Raw genomic sequence first — 16,601 nt, forward strand, 5'->3', positions numbered from 1 at the left:
TCTTATTATCTATAAGCATTTGTTACCACAAGCAAACATGTCTAAGGGTCTTGCTGGCGGCATCTTCATATTTGTTTATTGCAATAATTGCTGCTTTGTTCGGTTGAAAAGTTTTGGCTTTGTACTTGTTCTTCAAAGAATGTCCGTTTTTCTTTTTTTGCTTTCTACAGATAAATGAGAGGAAGTGTAAATGCAAACAGAGGTACCTTTTAAAAAGCACAGCAGGAGACTAAAATTAATACACCTACATAGCTTGTGGTTCTTTTTCCAGCGCCATAATCAAAGCTTTGTGACCTTCTTCCTTGGGCCCTAAGTGGTCACTGCCAAGTTAAATATCTGTCTCATGTATTTTCATTTATACCTCGACTCCTGGGGAGGCTCAAAGAAGTGTTTCTTGCTTTTGGCATGCTCAGTCTTGTCTTGAGTGTTGGGAGTAAAGCACCAATGCTTGTAATAAGTAACCTGAACAAGCAGGGGGCAAAAGACAGAGAGGCAACCTATTCTTCCCTTGCTGTTTCCTTCTTTAATAAACCATTTGTGGATATGCAGATTGCTTTTCTGAGGCTTTACTTCCTTCCTTCTGCATGTTGTTACAGTCTGTGCGAGTGCTAGCCTCATGACTCTATAATGGCCACACATATGCCTGTACTCAGAATGGCTTTATTTCCCAGTAGTAATAGCCCTTAATTTCTTTATTCTTTCAACCACTAGTCTTACCAGATTACTCGTTTCTGCACTCTGCTGCAATATATACCAAACTCCAATACTGAGAACCTACAACGAGAAAGGTTACAGATTTGTTTTGGATATATCTGAGAGGTGACATTTCATGTCTGCATAGGTTGAAACAGCTCCTCGTTTAACGTCTCCCCTAAAGGTGGATAGAAGGTACATCACGGTCTGCTGGTAGATCTCTGGGTGATTTGCACTGGACTATCAAGGATTTCTGATGCCCAATAGTTCAACAATAGCAAATAAAATTGAACGTTTGTTTTTTTTTAACTGCCATGGCTGCTGTTGTGTTAATCCCTTTTTTCTTGGCTTCCATACTCCTTGCCTGTAAAATATGAGCCTTGTGAACTGGTTGCTTTTGACCAGGTCTTTGTGCAGTTTTATTGGCCAGTTATTTATTTATTTATTTTGATTTCTTTCCCGCCCTTCACCACAACAATTAAATATACAACTATAAAACAAATAATTACAAATCTAAACAGTTAAAACAATTCCATATATAAAACAATTAAAAACAATCCCACATATAAAAACAGTTAAAATAGTTCCAATACAGAAGCAGACTTGGATAAAACATTGTATTAGAATCTCTCATTTGTAGTCAATCTACTGTAGATTTGTACTGCTTTATGTATGATATCCCATTATGTTGCTTTTGGGGTACAGTTAAGTAATTAGCTCCACCCCAAGTCACTGTTTTAAGTCTGGATTCATCCACTCTAGCTACTATTTTGCATCTGGCTTCAGTTGATGGACCTTGGTTTTTTTTAGTAAAAAATAAAGTGAGATCCCACAAGCCTAAACTCTGTCTACCTCTGATTAAACTCTCTAAAGGTTTTTTCTTATGAGCAGATGCACCAGGAAATGAGGAGAGACTGAAATTACTGCATCAGCATAAAGGTGCAACTTGTGGAGATGTCTCAGTTGAAGAGATTGTACTAAACAGTTGTGTTTAATAGATCAGTGCTGCTGGTCAAGGAACCACATCATGGCAAGATCATGTATCTATCTCTATGTGATTGCACAAAGCTCTTAAGACCACAGGAATGGATAAAAGGTGAGGATAATAGGTCAAGGAGGGCCACCTCATTGACAGATATGCCTTATTCATTTCAACTACTATGAAAATAGCTCTGTTAACCCAATCGCATGGGCCAAATATATGGGCCTGCTCAGCATGGCACATAGAAAGCTAACTTATACCAAGTCAGATGGTCGGGCTACCTAGCTCATTGTTGTCTACACTCTGCTAATCTCCAGGGTTTCAGACAGGGGACTCTCCCAGCCCACCTGGATCTTCAGCATACAAAGCATGAAGTCTACCACTAAGCTACAGTCCTCCCCTAACTAACTGGTAGTGTGTGTGTGTGTGGGGGGGTTAGGTTCAAATAAAATATGTGATAGCACTTTCAAATGGAAAAGGAAAAAAGAGAACAATGTCTGTAGTGGTTAAGAGCAAGATGTGTGCCATATCAGTAGAGCATTGATACTCAATGAACAAGGGGGAAAAACCTTTCTTCCTACTATGGCATCTCACAGCTGGGTTTTTTAGTAAGGCCAGGAGTATAGCGAGACAATTTTCGGGGGGGGGAAGACACAAAAATTGGGGGGCAGAAGTCTTGGGGCATTGGTCACTATAAAAGGTTTTTTTGGGGGGAGTTTTCATAGGGATTGACAAAAAGAAACCCCAGTTAATGCATTTTAATTAGGAACTATGACTTGTGAAGTTTACAAAAAAGCGAGTCAATCTAAATACAATATTTTCCACATGCAAAATAGTTGTGAAAACTAAATAACAGTGACTAGAAAGTAAATGTATATCATGCAAGTCATCCTATCATAATGATCTGAACTTTATTAACTCTAATGCACCATGATTTCTCTGCAAAATTGCAGACAAACTGTTCACTCGAAATTCCTTCAAATAAGGTTCTTTCAAAAGCCAAGATTACCCAGGGCTGGTTCACATATGAGCCAAGATCCACATTAAAATTGCTGCTTTTTCCATCGCGATTGATTTTGACAGTTCACATACTTCTGCCCTCGCTACGAATAAATTGCCTGTTTTTCATTTTAGCATTCAGACGCGTGTGCGTTTATTGCTATCAGCGTTTCCTTGTTGCCGCGCCCACACATTAGAATGTTAACTGTGGAGGTGGGGAAGGGGTGGTGTTTCCCTAAACCAGTGATTCTCAAATGGTGCGCCGGGGCACACTGGTGCACCGCAAGAGGTGGCTAGGTGTTATGAAAGTATATTATTATTAAGTTATTTTTATTCATAGTTTAAAATATATTAATATATTTTTAATTTTGTACACGAAGTGCGCCAGAAAATTTTTATATGTTTTACAGTGCGTCGCGAACCAAAAAGGTTTGAGAACCGCTGCCCTAAACAAAGGGAGGAATAGAAAGAAAGCGAATCACCTACAGCTGCCCTGCTAAAGGAAGCATTGACAGTTTTATATTATCACAGTGGGATGAGTGGAGCAGATGCTGGGATGAGACGCCAAGGCAGCTCCCCTTTCCCCTGCGCTTTTGGGCACTTATAAATTACCCCAGCAGCGCCTTTGCTAGCCTCCTCTCACTGTGGCTGCGCACACTCCAAGCCTGGGTGTAGCAAGCAGCGCGTAGCGGCTTGTGCCGCCCCCCCCCCCCCGCAGCTCAAGCAAGAGAGCCGGCCAAGGCTGAAGGGGAGTCTCCCTCTCTGGCAGCCAGGAAGGCATTTCCCGAGCTCCAGCTCTTCCCTGCTTGGGGAGTTGTTGGTGTCGCTGCAGAAGAGAGAGAATGAAGGGGTGGGGAAAAACCTGTTCACATCACATGCAGAGAGCTTTCACAGAATTAGATATTTTAGGGTGAATAGTTTGGATGAATGTGATTTTGTTTAAAGGAGCAGGGGAGGAAATGTATTGGGGGGAAGCAGGAGAAAGCATGAAAAAGGAAGGCAAGAGCGACTGGAAGTTGCTTCGTCAATGGCAGGAAGCAAAAGGACGCTTTCCATAACTTCATAATTTAAAGTTTTTACTCCAGAGTGAGATATCCCAATACTTGGTTAAACTTCTGGAGTATTTCAGTTGATACCAAGGTCACTCCTACCATTCGCTGGACTGAGGTGGCTGCTTCAGGAAGTTGGTCTGGGTCATGAAAAGGTAGAAAATTGTTAGTGATTGTGAAATGTTCTATTTAAGATGCCCAAATGATGGGATTGGGGCAGTTGGTGTTCCACCTCAGGCAGAGAATGCCTTCGGCTGGCCCAGATTTTACCTTAATAATATTTCAAAAACCAAGGCAGTTGGAAAAAAACCCATCAAAATTATACACCATATTCTAGAACTAGCAATGCTTTTCCACCTTTACTTTACTTACCCTTTTTAAATTCAGTCTCACGAGACATTGTTGAAATAGATTACCAATATGAAATCTAGATAATCATTGCCATGTCCATGGCCACTCACCGGGACCATAGAAGAGCAAGACTTGAATTTAGGCCAGGGATGGGGAATAAATGGCCCTTCAGATGTTGTTGGACTCCCAACATCCCACCATTCCTGACTGTTGGTCATAATGGCTGGGGCTGATGGGAGCTGGAGTCCAATGACATCTGGAGGGCCACTTTTTCCCCATGTCTGGTATAGACTATTTAGTTTTCTTTTTTAAAAGACCACTTGGACCCACTTTATGAACAAAAGTCAAAAGGAAGAATTATTTCTGTTCAAGAATGTTAATGGTTGTGTAGCTTCTCATGAAGACAATTCTCGTTTCAAAGAGACATTTTTGGTCTGCAGTAATTAATAATGAAATGCAGTTATCCATCTGAAAAAAATTGAGTAGAGAATAGTTCGCATTAATTTCACATTGTTTTTTAGTAGTTTGTCATATCACCTATTTGTTAACATATGGCAATCAAAGATTAATTGTCTGAGGTCTTTGTGGTCCCAGGGTAACAGCCTGACATCAGACATTATATACATTTAGAGCAGATTGGAAAGAGGAATGAGTTGGTTATCAGATATGTAGGGGTCAGAGGTCTTTGTGGAACTCCCTCTCTAGATATGTTTAAAGCTTGGGCAGATTTTAGAGACACTATAAAATTAAGAGAAAATTTTAGTTTATTCTTCTTAAAGTGTTCCGATCTGTGCTGTTTTGTTGTGCAAACAAAGATTCATTGAAATGCATTGGGCAAACTAAATTATGATGTAGTGCACTTTGACAGGTTCATTCTTTCTTATTCCTTATTAAGGCAAAGCACTCCAGCCAAGTGTGGTGCCTTTCCAAATGTTTTGTACATTCTTTGCTATTGATTGTTGTACCAAAAGTTTAATACAGAGGATTTTCTTGAAGTTTTCTGACCAGCTAACCAAATTATTGTTATGCACACAATGCTTACCAGGGTTTGTGTTACCTTAGAAGAGAGATCACCAGAGACTCAAGGCATTTTGTAATATTTTAGTTCATTTGCAAATAAATAGATTAAGCTTAGGTAGAGTTAGATAGCAGTAGGAGATGGTGTGGTGTGGTGGTGGTGCTTACCTGACTTCTGGATAGCTGAGCTGTTGCTGCTTACTGGGAAGGAGAGGGGGAGGGGTGAAGTGGCAGAGAGGTTGGCATAGTGCAAACAAAGTGGTAGGAGCCCTGGATTGGCTCCACTGATGTATTTGCACTGCACCTACTTCCCCACTGCCTCACCCCTTTCCTTCCCAGTAAACAGCAGCCACCCAGCTATTGGGAGGTCAGGTGAGCATTGCCACCCCACCACCTGTCCGTTACTGTTAGACAGCTTAAATACTCCAACATCAAATCCACTGCCCCACATCAGATTGCCATACAGGCAACCTATCCCAAAAGACTCTTTGTAGAGCTCAGAGCTAGTTCTTTCCCTGCCTCCCTCTATATATAATAATATATAACCTATATTATATTATCCTTGGATGGAAAAGCAGATGGTGTGCCCCTTACCCTGTCAAGAAGATTTCAGGATATTGGGAGTAAAGCACTGATGCAAGCACTGACCTGAACCGGGGGGGGGGGGATAGAAGGGCAATCTTTTCTTCCTTGCTGATTCCTTCTTTAAAGGGAACTACTTTTCAGTTTAATATATAGCCAGTATGGTGTAGTGGTTAGAGTGTTGGACTACGACCTGGGAGACCAGGGTTTGAATCCCCACACAGCCATGAAGCTCACTGGGTGACCTTGGGCCAGTCACTGCCTCTCAGCCAAAGAAAGGTATAGCTATCAGGCCTGTCCAACTTTAAGCAGTTCTTCTGCCCCCATTTGAACTCTCTCCTGTACAAACTAGGGTTGCCAGATTCAGGGCCTGAGACTGATCCTGTATCTTTAGGAGAAGAGAAAGTCAGCCAAGTGCAGGTGTTCTTGCAACACTGTAATGGGAAAAACCACAAGGTGGAATTCTCCCTTCCCCCTGCACAACTTTTAAAGATACAGAAGACCTCTTGGAGGCCGGGCCTGACAACCAAGAGGTCTTCTGTATCTTTAAAAGTTGTGCAGGGGGAAGGGAGAATTCCAACTTGTAGTTTTTCCCATTACAGTGTTGCAAGAACACCTGCACTTGGCTGACTTTCTCTTCTCCTAAAGATACAGGATCAGTCTCAGGCCCTGATCCTGGCAACCCTAGTTCAAACCCTCCATTTTATAATGGTGTTTTAAAAAGCAATATATGACTATGGCTATCAAACACTTTGGTCATGGTGATCTGAGTGAGCCATATCTCGCTGTGTTTGGATTTAAATGTCAGCGCCAAAAGCATGGTACTACAAGAATGTCATTTTTTAAAAAATCACATAACATTTGCTGTTTGAGTAAAGTTTGAAAGGAATGATTGAATAATAACTTTTCTAAGGCAGGTTGATTTCTTGCTAGATACCCATTTTTCCAAACTGTGAAAAAGTCAATTTTTTTAAAAAAAAGTTGGATTTGTTGCATTAGGGCAACAGAATGCTTTGATCCATTTTAATTGCAGAAACCTAACACTCCAGTATGCACTTAAATCCCTCCTGCAAATAATGACAACCTGGAGGCAGTGCAAATGCTGAGTTCATAACCTGAGAGGGTGTTCTCTGGTTTGCTGAGTGACCCCCCCAAAACAAAACATTGGGAACCAATTTTAACAGTAGCACATGCCACACCACTCACACACCAGGCATACATTATAAACCATATATTTAATTCAACACATTAAGTGAAGGTGCCTCAAAGTCTATTAGGGTTTTTTTTAAAAAAAGTTGCAAGTGAGCAGAAATCCAGGTAACAGCTTAGCAGTTCAGGTGCTCTTACTCTCCATACAGTACCACTACTATTTATTAGGGTTATTCCTTTATTCCTTTAAGGCTTTCTGCCTTCTCCTAACAATTTACTCGAGCCATTGGGGTATCTTATTCCCCCTGTAGATGCCTTCGGCTCAATTCCCTGTGGCCCATCTTGCCTGAGGAGCAGCAGTGCTCTGTAGCAAGGGAAGCAGAAGTTGCTGACCTTCCTGCCATTCAACCTTAACTGCAAGCTATACTTCTGACTTGTTCCTTGTACAGTGGCATTTAGATCCCTCGGGATTAGGAACATGATATGTGTATTTTAGGTACAGCTGAAAGGAATGCAATAGTCTGACCAATGTTTGATTTTCTGTATCTCTTTGAGAAGAGCCGTTGCCTTTCGGTGCCTATAGGCAGGCAGAAGAAGAAAAGATCCCGTGATTAAGCTCAGCAGTTCTATTATTAATCAAAGCCATTCTCTCCCCTTAGCAAATATAAATTTGTTCTCTCTCCACCTTGACAAAATTTAAGATTCCTTTACGCTTCTTTTTCTAGTCCTCCCTTCCAGGTTCAATTTAGGCTGTCGAGGTGCACGGGTGGCTCAGGGTACAGGCTGTAGTTGAGATATGCTGTGGATGAAAAGCATCATTCAAACAGACAAAAATCTCCCACAATGAGAATAATACCAGTGTATACTGCATGAGATGCAAAGCACATATATTATGTAGCTGCCCTCTAGCCTAAATATCTTTCTGGCAATACATTAGTGAACAAATGTAATTCACACTTCTGATAATCTTCCCCTTTGAGACAGTTATTCTAGGTTGCAGTCCAGAGATATGGGTGATGCTTAAGTAGCATTAGCATAAACAGTTGTATCATTTAAGGGTTCTACTGACACCTAAATGCTTACTGTAGGCCTTGCTTGTGGTCAGGATGGCACTAGCTGGGCAATTGCCTGGGTGCATGTTGAGTGGCTGAATGAGGAGAAACAAGGGGCAGTGTCTTGTGTAATAGATAGTAGCTGCACAGCCATTACCGGTGAATGAGATATGGTGGCCATGTGTCCTACTTTACAGAGGACAGCCCTCTAATTTGAAGGGCTGTCAGAGGTCAGTCCTCTATATGAAGGTGCTTTCTCTTTGAAGGGTTGCCCAGTCCAAGTCCATAAGAAGGAAAAGCATCAGTGCCCATCAACAGCGCTGGACAACAGACTGAGCTGGTACCCAAAACACCTGGTTGCAGTCTTTCCAACTATTGTGGGATGTACTGTATTTCTATTTAAATCAAAGTCATTGTTTCTAGATTTGCATACAGTTGCACAAATTAGCATATGCAAATTTTGTGCAAATGAGCACCCTCTTTTGTCCTCTTTTTGGTGATGCATTGAATGGCTACCCTAGAATGGGTGCTTGTTTACCACATTAATTGAGAAAGGGAGCCATTTTTTTCTACTCCATGTGCCTTGGGTGAAGTCGCAACCTTCTCCCTGCACTTTTCTACAGGTCAGCAATCAGTCTCCTGCAACCTGCAGTGGTTCAGCCCAGAAAGACACAGACTTTCCACTTCAGCATGAACTAGGGCTCATTGTTTATGCTTAAAAGCTATTATGTAATTGTATTGTATTATTTCCTCGGTGATGTCCCTTTGTACACAGGAGTTGTTGTCATACTGGGAAAATTCTTAAAACTGATGTGTAAGGCAGGATTCAGCTCTGTAAAAGCTGTGTTGATGGCAGCACTAAAGTTGTAACTGGAATGGTGCTTTAATAAATAACCCAAACGATTTCACCTACCTCTCATCTTTCCTCTTACTGAAACATTTAAAATGTGCTCTTCTCTGCTTCCTGGACTCTTGGAGTCATTTTTCTCCATTACTTGATGGTAACTGTAAGAAATTGTCTTCGTTTGTACGTTAGTCTTCAAAACGCAGCTGGGGTATCAAGAGCAGCGTTAAGACTTGCCACATTCTCTGTCTCTTGCAGTTCAATCCTCTACAGCGACGTACACACCATACATTTAAAGCATCTCCCCTCCAATCCTGGAAAGTGTAGTTTGTTAAGGGTACTGGGTATTATATCTCTGTGAGGTGAAAACTACAGTTCCCAGGATTCAGGGGGGGGAGAGAATGTGCTTTCAATGTGTGTATGCAGCCTACATGTCTACTCAGAAGTCCCACTTTCAGTGGGGCCTAAACTCTCAAGTAAATGGGTCAAGGGTTGTAGTCTTATTTGTGATCATCTTATTTCTCAAGCAAACTTTTCAAGCGCACAAATTTCAAGGACATGTTTTCTTTCTGGTTGAAAATTACAGTATAAATTTCAAATCGGATATCCCTGCTTGTCTGGAGCAGCGCTTCCCTATGATATTTGTATAAGAAAGGATAATTCCTAGTGTCCAGATTTGCTATGAGATTATTTTTATCTCTTCTATTTATTTATTTATTTTTACATCAAATGCCAGTGTACAGAAAGTGGACTCTTAATTCCTACACTTCCAGGGAGGATCAAATCTAATCCCAGTTTAATATTTGATACATCCTGCATGTTAGGTTGAAGGGGAGAGGAGGTGAGGGAAAGAGAATGGTCCCCTCTGTCTCATTCTGCTGAAATATAAAAATGACTGCAACTGGCAAACCAACACGTAATCCAGTGAACTCCCATCTCTGAGGCAGACTGCTATGGTGCTTTAAATGCTAAAGCCAATTAAAAGCCAGATTTACAACAATTAAACATTCTATTTTTACTGTTGCAAAACCTGCTAACAAGCTGTCTGGGGACAGAAACAAATATTTAAAATAGAAGGATATAAATGCCTTAAAAATAGAGGATGCTCAGAGAGGACTTTCAAAATACAGACCCATTAAAGCATTCTTTATTTTAATTATTTTTCAGCATTTCTAACTTATCTTTCTATAAAAAATATAGTCATGGTGTGTCATTAGCTGGTGAAAGTGTCCTGAGAATTTGACTCACCTTGAGTGTTAAAACTATGCTTTTTTAGTTAACATTTTATTGAGACATCTTCTTATTTCAAATTAACACAACACATGAAAAAAATGTTATCATGCCCTGTCCCTCCCTTTCCCCAATCCTTGTCATAACATTTGGCCAGAAAACGAAAAATATTAACAAAAAAGGAGATGGAGTATTAAATGTTACTCACAGAATCCTAATCCTCCAATGAAATATCTCTTATAAGCTTCTAAAAACTTTCTCCAAATTGGTTTGGAGGTGTCTTCAAACCCATCTCAATGTAGCGCTTATTTTACGTTTGTCCTGCTTGCATTCAGTTGTGGCAGGAGGATTTTTTTGTTACTTCCGCAACATCAATCCAATTTATACACTTCAGTGGTCTTCAAAACTGAACATGCAACAGGACATAATGCTGGCACAATGGGTTCCCTGCCACAACAGCCCACTAGAATGACGAGTCTGCATCTTGCCTAGGGAGTAGGGATAAATTCAATCCAGCTCACTTTTAAAGGCAAACTTAACCTAATTTTCACTTTCTGAAACAATATGTGAACGGAAAAAAGCCATCTTTCAAAATCCACACTTCTCTGAATTTTGCAATGACATTCTCCAGTCAAGTAATGTATACAAAAATAGCTGCAGGGAACAGCTGCAGCACTGGGGGACTGGAGAAGACATGCCCTGAGAGTGAGTACTTGAGCATCTGGGTGCTTGCCTGCTCGCTCCTCTGGGTTGCTGTCTCTTGAGGTGGCTGAAGTCCCAGGTAAGTGCTGCAAGGACTAGGACCCCCTGCCTGATCCTGACTCCATAAAGAGGTTGCAGTCAATCTTGCAGCCTCTTGCATCAGCTCCTGGCTGGGTCAGAGGGCATAAAAGACCATCTGCCCTTGGGTGGCAGGTCTGCTGCTGGCAGAGTCACCACTGAAGGGGCAACATGAAAGGGGGTTGCCCCTTGGGGAGTCCAGAGGGCAAGGGCACTACTCCCTTTTATTTTATTTTTTAAAACCAATCTACAGGAGATTGGTCGTGGGGAGGGCATATGGCACGTGTGTAGGTCCTGAGCAGCATGAGAGCCTGTGCAGTGAACTGAACGATAGGAGAAAGTCACCAAATGCCTTCAGAGTGAGAGTCTGCATCTGGTAGAAGGCTGGCTGTCCCTGGGTGTGAGACAGGGGGAGTAAATGTGCCCTGTTGGAAAGATATTGAGTGGGTCTGTTGCCAATTCGCTCAGAGGCCTATAACTGGTTCAGGTAGGTTTGGTTGGTGGGTTCTTGTTGGGTCCATATCAGGTGTTGAGGAGGAGTCTTAGTAAGGAGGAACATGGGTGATGCCACCCCAATTTCAGTGATCATGGGTAGAGGGAGGTATAGCCATGGGGAGGTGGTAAAGTACCACAGAAGATGAGGGCAAGGCTATCTACATCTTGTTCCTTGCTCCCACTCCTCTCATAGATGGGTTCCTCATTGATCATCTGCTGTGCCCACTGGTCTATGTATATTGTTGTTTAAAGCCAGATCAGTACACATTAAGACCACACTCATCCATGATTTGATCATGGATGAAGGTGTCGGTTTGGTGTGCGTTACCGAGACCTGGGTGGGTGAGCTGGGAAAAGTTGATCTGACCCAGTTTTGCCTACCTGGATACTTGGTGCAACACCAGCACAGGCTGCAGGGACGGGGGAGGGAAGAGTTGCTGTAGTCTACAGAACCTGCATCTCTGTCACCAGGAAACCACTTTGTCTTGGAGCTGGCTGTGAGGGCCTGCACCTGGTGTTGGGTCAAGGAGACAGTAAACTAGGGTTGCTGCTGGTGTACCATCCACCCTGCTGCCTGACAGCTTCTCTGACTGAGGTGGTGGAGGCCATCTCAGCTGTGGTATTGGAGGAGCTGAGAATGATAGTCCTAGATGATTTCAATGTCCATGTTGAGGCTGCCTCTAGTGTTCCAGCTCGGGACTTCATGGCCTCCATGATGACCAAGGGGCTGTCTCAAGTTATCACTGGCCCAATGCATAGGGCAGGGCATACCCTCGACTTGGTTTTTGCTCCAGATGGGGGAAGGGGTGGTCTGGAGATAGGGGGGTAGATGTCACCCCATTGTCATGGTCAGACCACTTCCTGGTGAAGTTTAGACTTGTGGTTCTAATCCTCCCCTGCAGGGATGGTGGACAGATTAAGATGGTCCACTCCTGGAGACTAATGGAATCCACAGGATTCCTGAATGCCCTGGGGGAGTTCCTAGTAGATAGAACAGGTGACCCTGTTGAAGCCCTTCTCACACTGTTGACAACGTTGCCCCAAAGTGCCCTCTCCTGCATTGTGAAGCCCGGTTTGCACTTTGGTACACCAGTGAGCTAAGGGCAATTAAACAGACTGGACAACAGCTAGAGCGCAAGTGGCGAAAGATGTGCTGTGAGGCTGATCGGGCATGAGTAAAACATCATAAGCATGCCTTCTGAGTGGCAGTGAAGGCGGCAAAGAAGGCCCACTTCTCTGCCACCATCACATCCTCAAGTTACCATCCAGTGGAGCTTTTCCGTATTGTCAGGGGTCTGTTGACATCAGCTCCAGGAAATGGAGTTTTAGACCCTTTGGGGGCCCACTGTAAATTGTATGCAAGGCACTTTGAGGGTAAAGTTGCTCATCTCCATAGTAATCTTAAAGCCCCATCCACAACTACTGTAGTCCCCAGTAAGGTGTCCAGTGCAATGTCTGCTCCAACTTCTTGAGAACGGTTTCAGTTGATATGGTCTAATGATGTGGACAAGTTGCTTGCGACGATGCATCCAGCAACGTGTTCTCTTGACCCTTGCCCTTCTTGGCTTAAAGCTTGCCCAGAGGGCTTGACCGAGTGAATCCAGGGTGTCGTCAAAGCATTGTTGCAGGAGGGAGTGGTTCCAGCCACCCTGAAAGAGTCGGTGATCCTACTGCTCCTGAAAAAGCCCACCCTAGACCCATTGGCTTGCAAAAACTACTGCCCAGTTGCAAATACCCCTTTTTTAGGAAAAGTGATTGAGAGGGTTGTGGTGCAGCAATTGCAACTACTCTTGGATGAAACAGATTGTCTTTCTGGTTTCAGGCCTGGTTATGGGACTGGATTGGCCTTGGTCGCCCTGATGGATGACCTTTATTGGGGGAAGGACAGGGGGCGTGCAACCCCGTTATTCTTACTTGATCTCTTGGCAGCTTTTGATACCATTGACCATGGTATCCTACTGGGCCAACTTGATGAGATTGATATTGGAGGAACTGTTTTACAGTGGTTCTGATCGTATTTCCAGGGTCATTTTCAGGTAATAGCATTGGGTGACTGTCTTTTGGCCCCCTAGCAGTTGTGCTGTGGGGTGCCGCAGGTTACTACCTTGACCCTATCTTGGGAGCAGTCATTAGGAGATTTGGGGCAAGGTGTCAGCAGTATGCTGACAATGCCCAGCTCTATTTCTCTGTAACATCTGAATCAGGAGAGGCCATGCAAAACCTGGACCACTGCCTGCACTGGGTGGTGGGCTGGATGAGGGCCAATAAACTGAGCCTGAATCCTAGCAAGATGGAGATGCTGTGGGTTGGTTCCCAAGTTTGGATAATTGGTCAGTTGCGTGCTTTGGATGGGGTCGTATTCCCTCTGAAATAGCAGCTCTGTAGTCTGGGGGTGCTCCTAGATCCATCTTTGTTGCTGGAGGCCTAGGTGACCTCAGTGGCTAGGAGTGCCTTTTACCAGCCTCGGCTGGTAAGATAGCTGCCACTATTTCTGGAATGGGATAGGCTGACCACTCTTGTCCATGCACAAGTAACCCCCAGACTGGATTACTGTAATGAGATGTAGGGCTACCCTTGAGGTTGGTCTGGAAGCTGCAGCTGGTGCAAAATGCAGCGTCCAGAATACTCACTGGGACAGGGTTTCACCAACATGTCTCCCTGATGCTGAAAGAATTGCACTTGCTACCTATTAGCTACTGGGCTAAGTTTAAGGTTCTAGTTGCAACTTTTAAAGATACAGCTTGGTTGCCAGGCCCGGCCTCCAAGAGGTCTTCGGTATCTTTAAATGTTGGGCAAGGGGAAGGGAGAATTCCACCTTGTGGTTTTTCTCATTACAGGGTTGCAAGAACACCTGCACTTGGCTGACTTTCTCTTCTCCTAAAGATACAGGATCAGTCTCAGGCCATGAACCTGGCAACCCTATTCCAGAGAGAGAAAGAGAAATCCTGAGAAATTATGTGATCCTACAAGTTCTTGCCCCCACTCCCACCCCAGCTGACAATTGGTTTGAGGGGAAGATAAGTTGGGAGAAAGAAAACAAAGAGGCAAGGTGATTCAGTGGGTTGTACCCCATGCCGCACTAAGTAAAGGTCCCATCTGCGCAAAGATTTCTGCAACAGGACTTTCTCCGCTCTGTCCTTCACTCCCTAAATCTGTTCAAGGGATTCCCCTAACCCTCCAGAGCAGGTTTGGGGAGATTTGGGGAGGGTGCGGGACACAGGGAAAGAAGGGGGGAAGTCTCATTGTGCAAGTGGAAATCCTTGTGCTGATGGGACACGTTCATTGAACACTGTCCAACATCTTTCTTTGGGTTTTCCCCTCCCCACCCCACCCCACCCCACCCCACCAGACCCCACCCCTTGGGTTTCTCTCATCAGTCCATTATGATAGACCCCTGTGAACAGGTATCCACTGCCCTAGCAAGTGGCTTGGTCTTGTCCACCCAAATAATTTCCACTCCATTTTATTGTTTATTATTCCCCTCTCTGACACTCACTCTTATCTTTAAATCCTTCTACTGTGACCGTTTCCCCTCCTCTTCCTGACCTTTTTCCAGCCTTCTCTGTGTGGCTGCCATCGTGATTGGTTTTGCTGAGTTTTGGCGTTTGGGTTCATCCTGCCAGTACTTACATGATTTTCCCACTCATGCTTGGATTTATTTATTTATTTAAGCCATTTATATTCTACCCTTTGTCAAAAGACTTTAGGGTGGAAAACATGGTTTAAAATACGAGAATCAAAGCATGAAAAATCACAATATTATAAATCACTCCCATCAAAATAATTCCTACTACTACGTCATTGTACTACTTAGGTGAAATATCTTACTAGACATAGGTATGACAGAAAAGGAAGGTAGGAAAGATAACCAGTGTTGGCACCAGCTGAACCTCAGGACAGAGGGAGAGAATGTTCCAAAGCTAGGGTGTTATTCATGAGAAGGCCCTCCTGCAAGTCACAGAGATTTGTACCTCACTCAAAAATGGTTGCACAAACAGGGTCTCTACAGTCTACCTCAGAGTCTGGACAGGATAGGACAGCGTAACACATGCCTTTAGGTAGATAGGTCCAAAGCCATTTAGTTTTCGCTTCATAAATCAAAACTAAAACTTTGAATTAGGCCCCGTGATAAATTGGTAACCCGTGCAAATCTTCTATAGGCAGTAATGGTAAATAAAGAGTAATTATTATTAATAGAATGAGTTTGCTTCTTTTTTGTGAGGAGAGACCCCTGCACTATTAACAAGTGCATGACAGACAGAAATAAACAAGTGGAGCTTTATCCCAGCATGGAGATATATTCTGCTAGTAGCACCTATATAGCAGGGTATAATTTTAGCCAAGGCTTAGCTTAGCCCTCAAACCTGTTTTGAATAGGGGGGTTCACATGACCCTCCCTCACATATTGAAAGCCACAAGAGGGGATCATAGGGTCATGCCAGTGAGACCTGCCCTTGCAGCTGCACACCAAACAAGCCACACATTCAACAACTGTGTGCAAGGCCCACGTATGTGTACTAGCATATCAACTCAGGGCTGCTTCATGCAAGGGTGCTGGAAATTGTAGCTGCATTAGGGGTAAACTACAGTTCGCAGGATTCTTTGCAGGGGTGCTTCTGATTTGCTTTAAATGTATGATGTGTACACAGCCATGATGATCAAGTACTTTCAGACTCGACAATAGTTGCTTTGGTCAGCTTTGTGTTTACTGTGTGGAGGGGTAGCTAAATTGGGCCAATTCAGAAATACTAAAAATGCCCTTTGCTTCCTTTGCCCATAATTTGCTGTCTTTAATGTTGGCTTTGTTATTTAGCAGAGCTGCTCTGAATTTTTAAGGGAGCCATAGGCTTTATATTTAGTAGAGGAATCTTGCCAGGTGAATTATGAGTTAGAAAGTACCTATCAACGCAAATTTAGTTATCCCCTTACAACATTTGTGTCATTAGCATCTTCAGATTGTGACAGATCATAGTTTCAGATAGATAGCATCAGCACAAAATCCACTTCTATAGGTTTTGGTGCTAAGAGTCCTTCCCGTAAAAAATATCATATGGACTCGTTTTCTGAACACCAGCTTAGAAAGAATGTATTTATTTATTTTACAATCAGAAAAATTGCATTGTCCAAAATATAATTATTAGAGTCCTGGATTCATTTTCTGATAGCGTCTCAGTTACTAGGACCTCATAGATGGGGGGGGGGAAAGCTGATGTGGGAGGTGGAGATGAGGATAAAGTCAGGAGTGTGGTAGTATAAAACAGGAAGCGGCAAGACTTTCCTCTGCACAGTTTTTCCATTCAAAATCCTTGCCCCTTGCTATTTTCCCTGCAGGGGAAAACGTAAGGTATCTTACTGGTACATGTAGCCACCCACCGAGG

At 43.2% G+C, this 16,601-nt stretch overlaps 1 long non-coding RNA gene across 1 annotated transcript; it reads right to left on the reverse strand.

Annotated features, from left to right (window-relative positions):
• Positions 1–6,937: 6,937 nt before the first annotated feature.
• On the reverse strand, positions 6,938–10,345 carry LOC133386727 (uncharacterized). Its single transcript, XR_009763252.1, has 3 exons — positions 10,157–10,345; positions 8,788–8,879; positions 6,938–7,621 (listed from the first exon to the last, which is right to left on the reverse strand). It is a non-coding gene; the product is annotated as an uncharacterized LOC133386727 (long non-coding RNA).
• Between the last annotated feature and the right edge of the window lie 6,256 nt (positions 10,346–16,601).

The sequence above is a fragment of the Rhineura floridana genome, chromosome 6, assembly GCF_030035675.1.
Source record: "Rhineura floridana isolate rRhiFlo1 chromosome 6, rRhiFlo1.hap2, whole genome shotgun sequence".
NCBI classification, from domain to species: domain Eukaryota; kingdom Metazoa; phylum Chordata; class Lepidosauria; order Squamata; family Rhineuridae; genus Rhineura; species Rhineura floridana.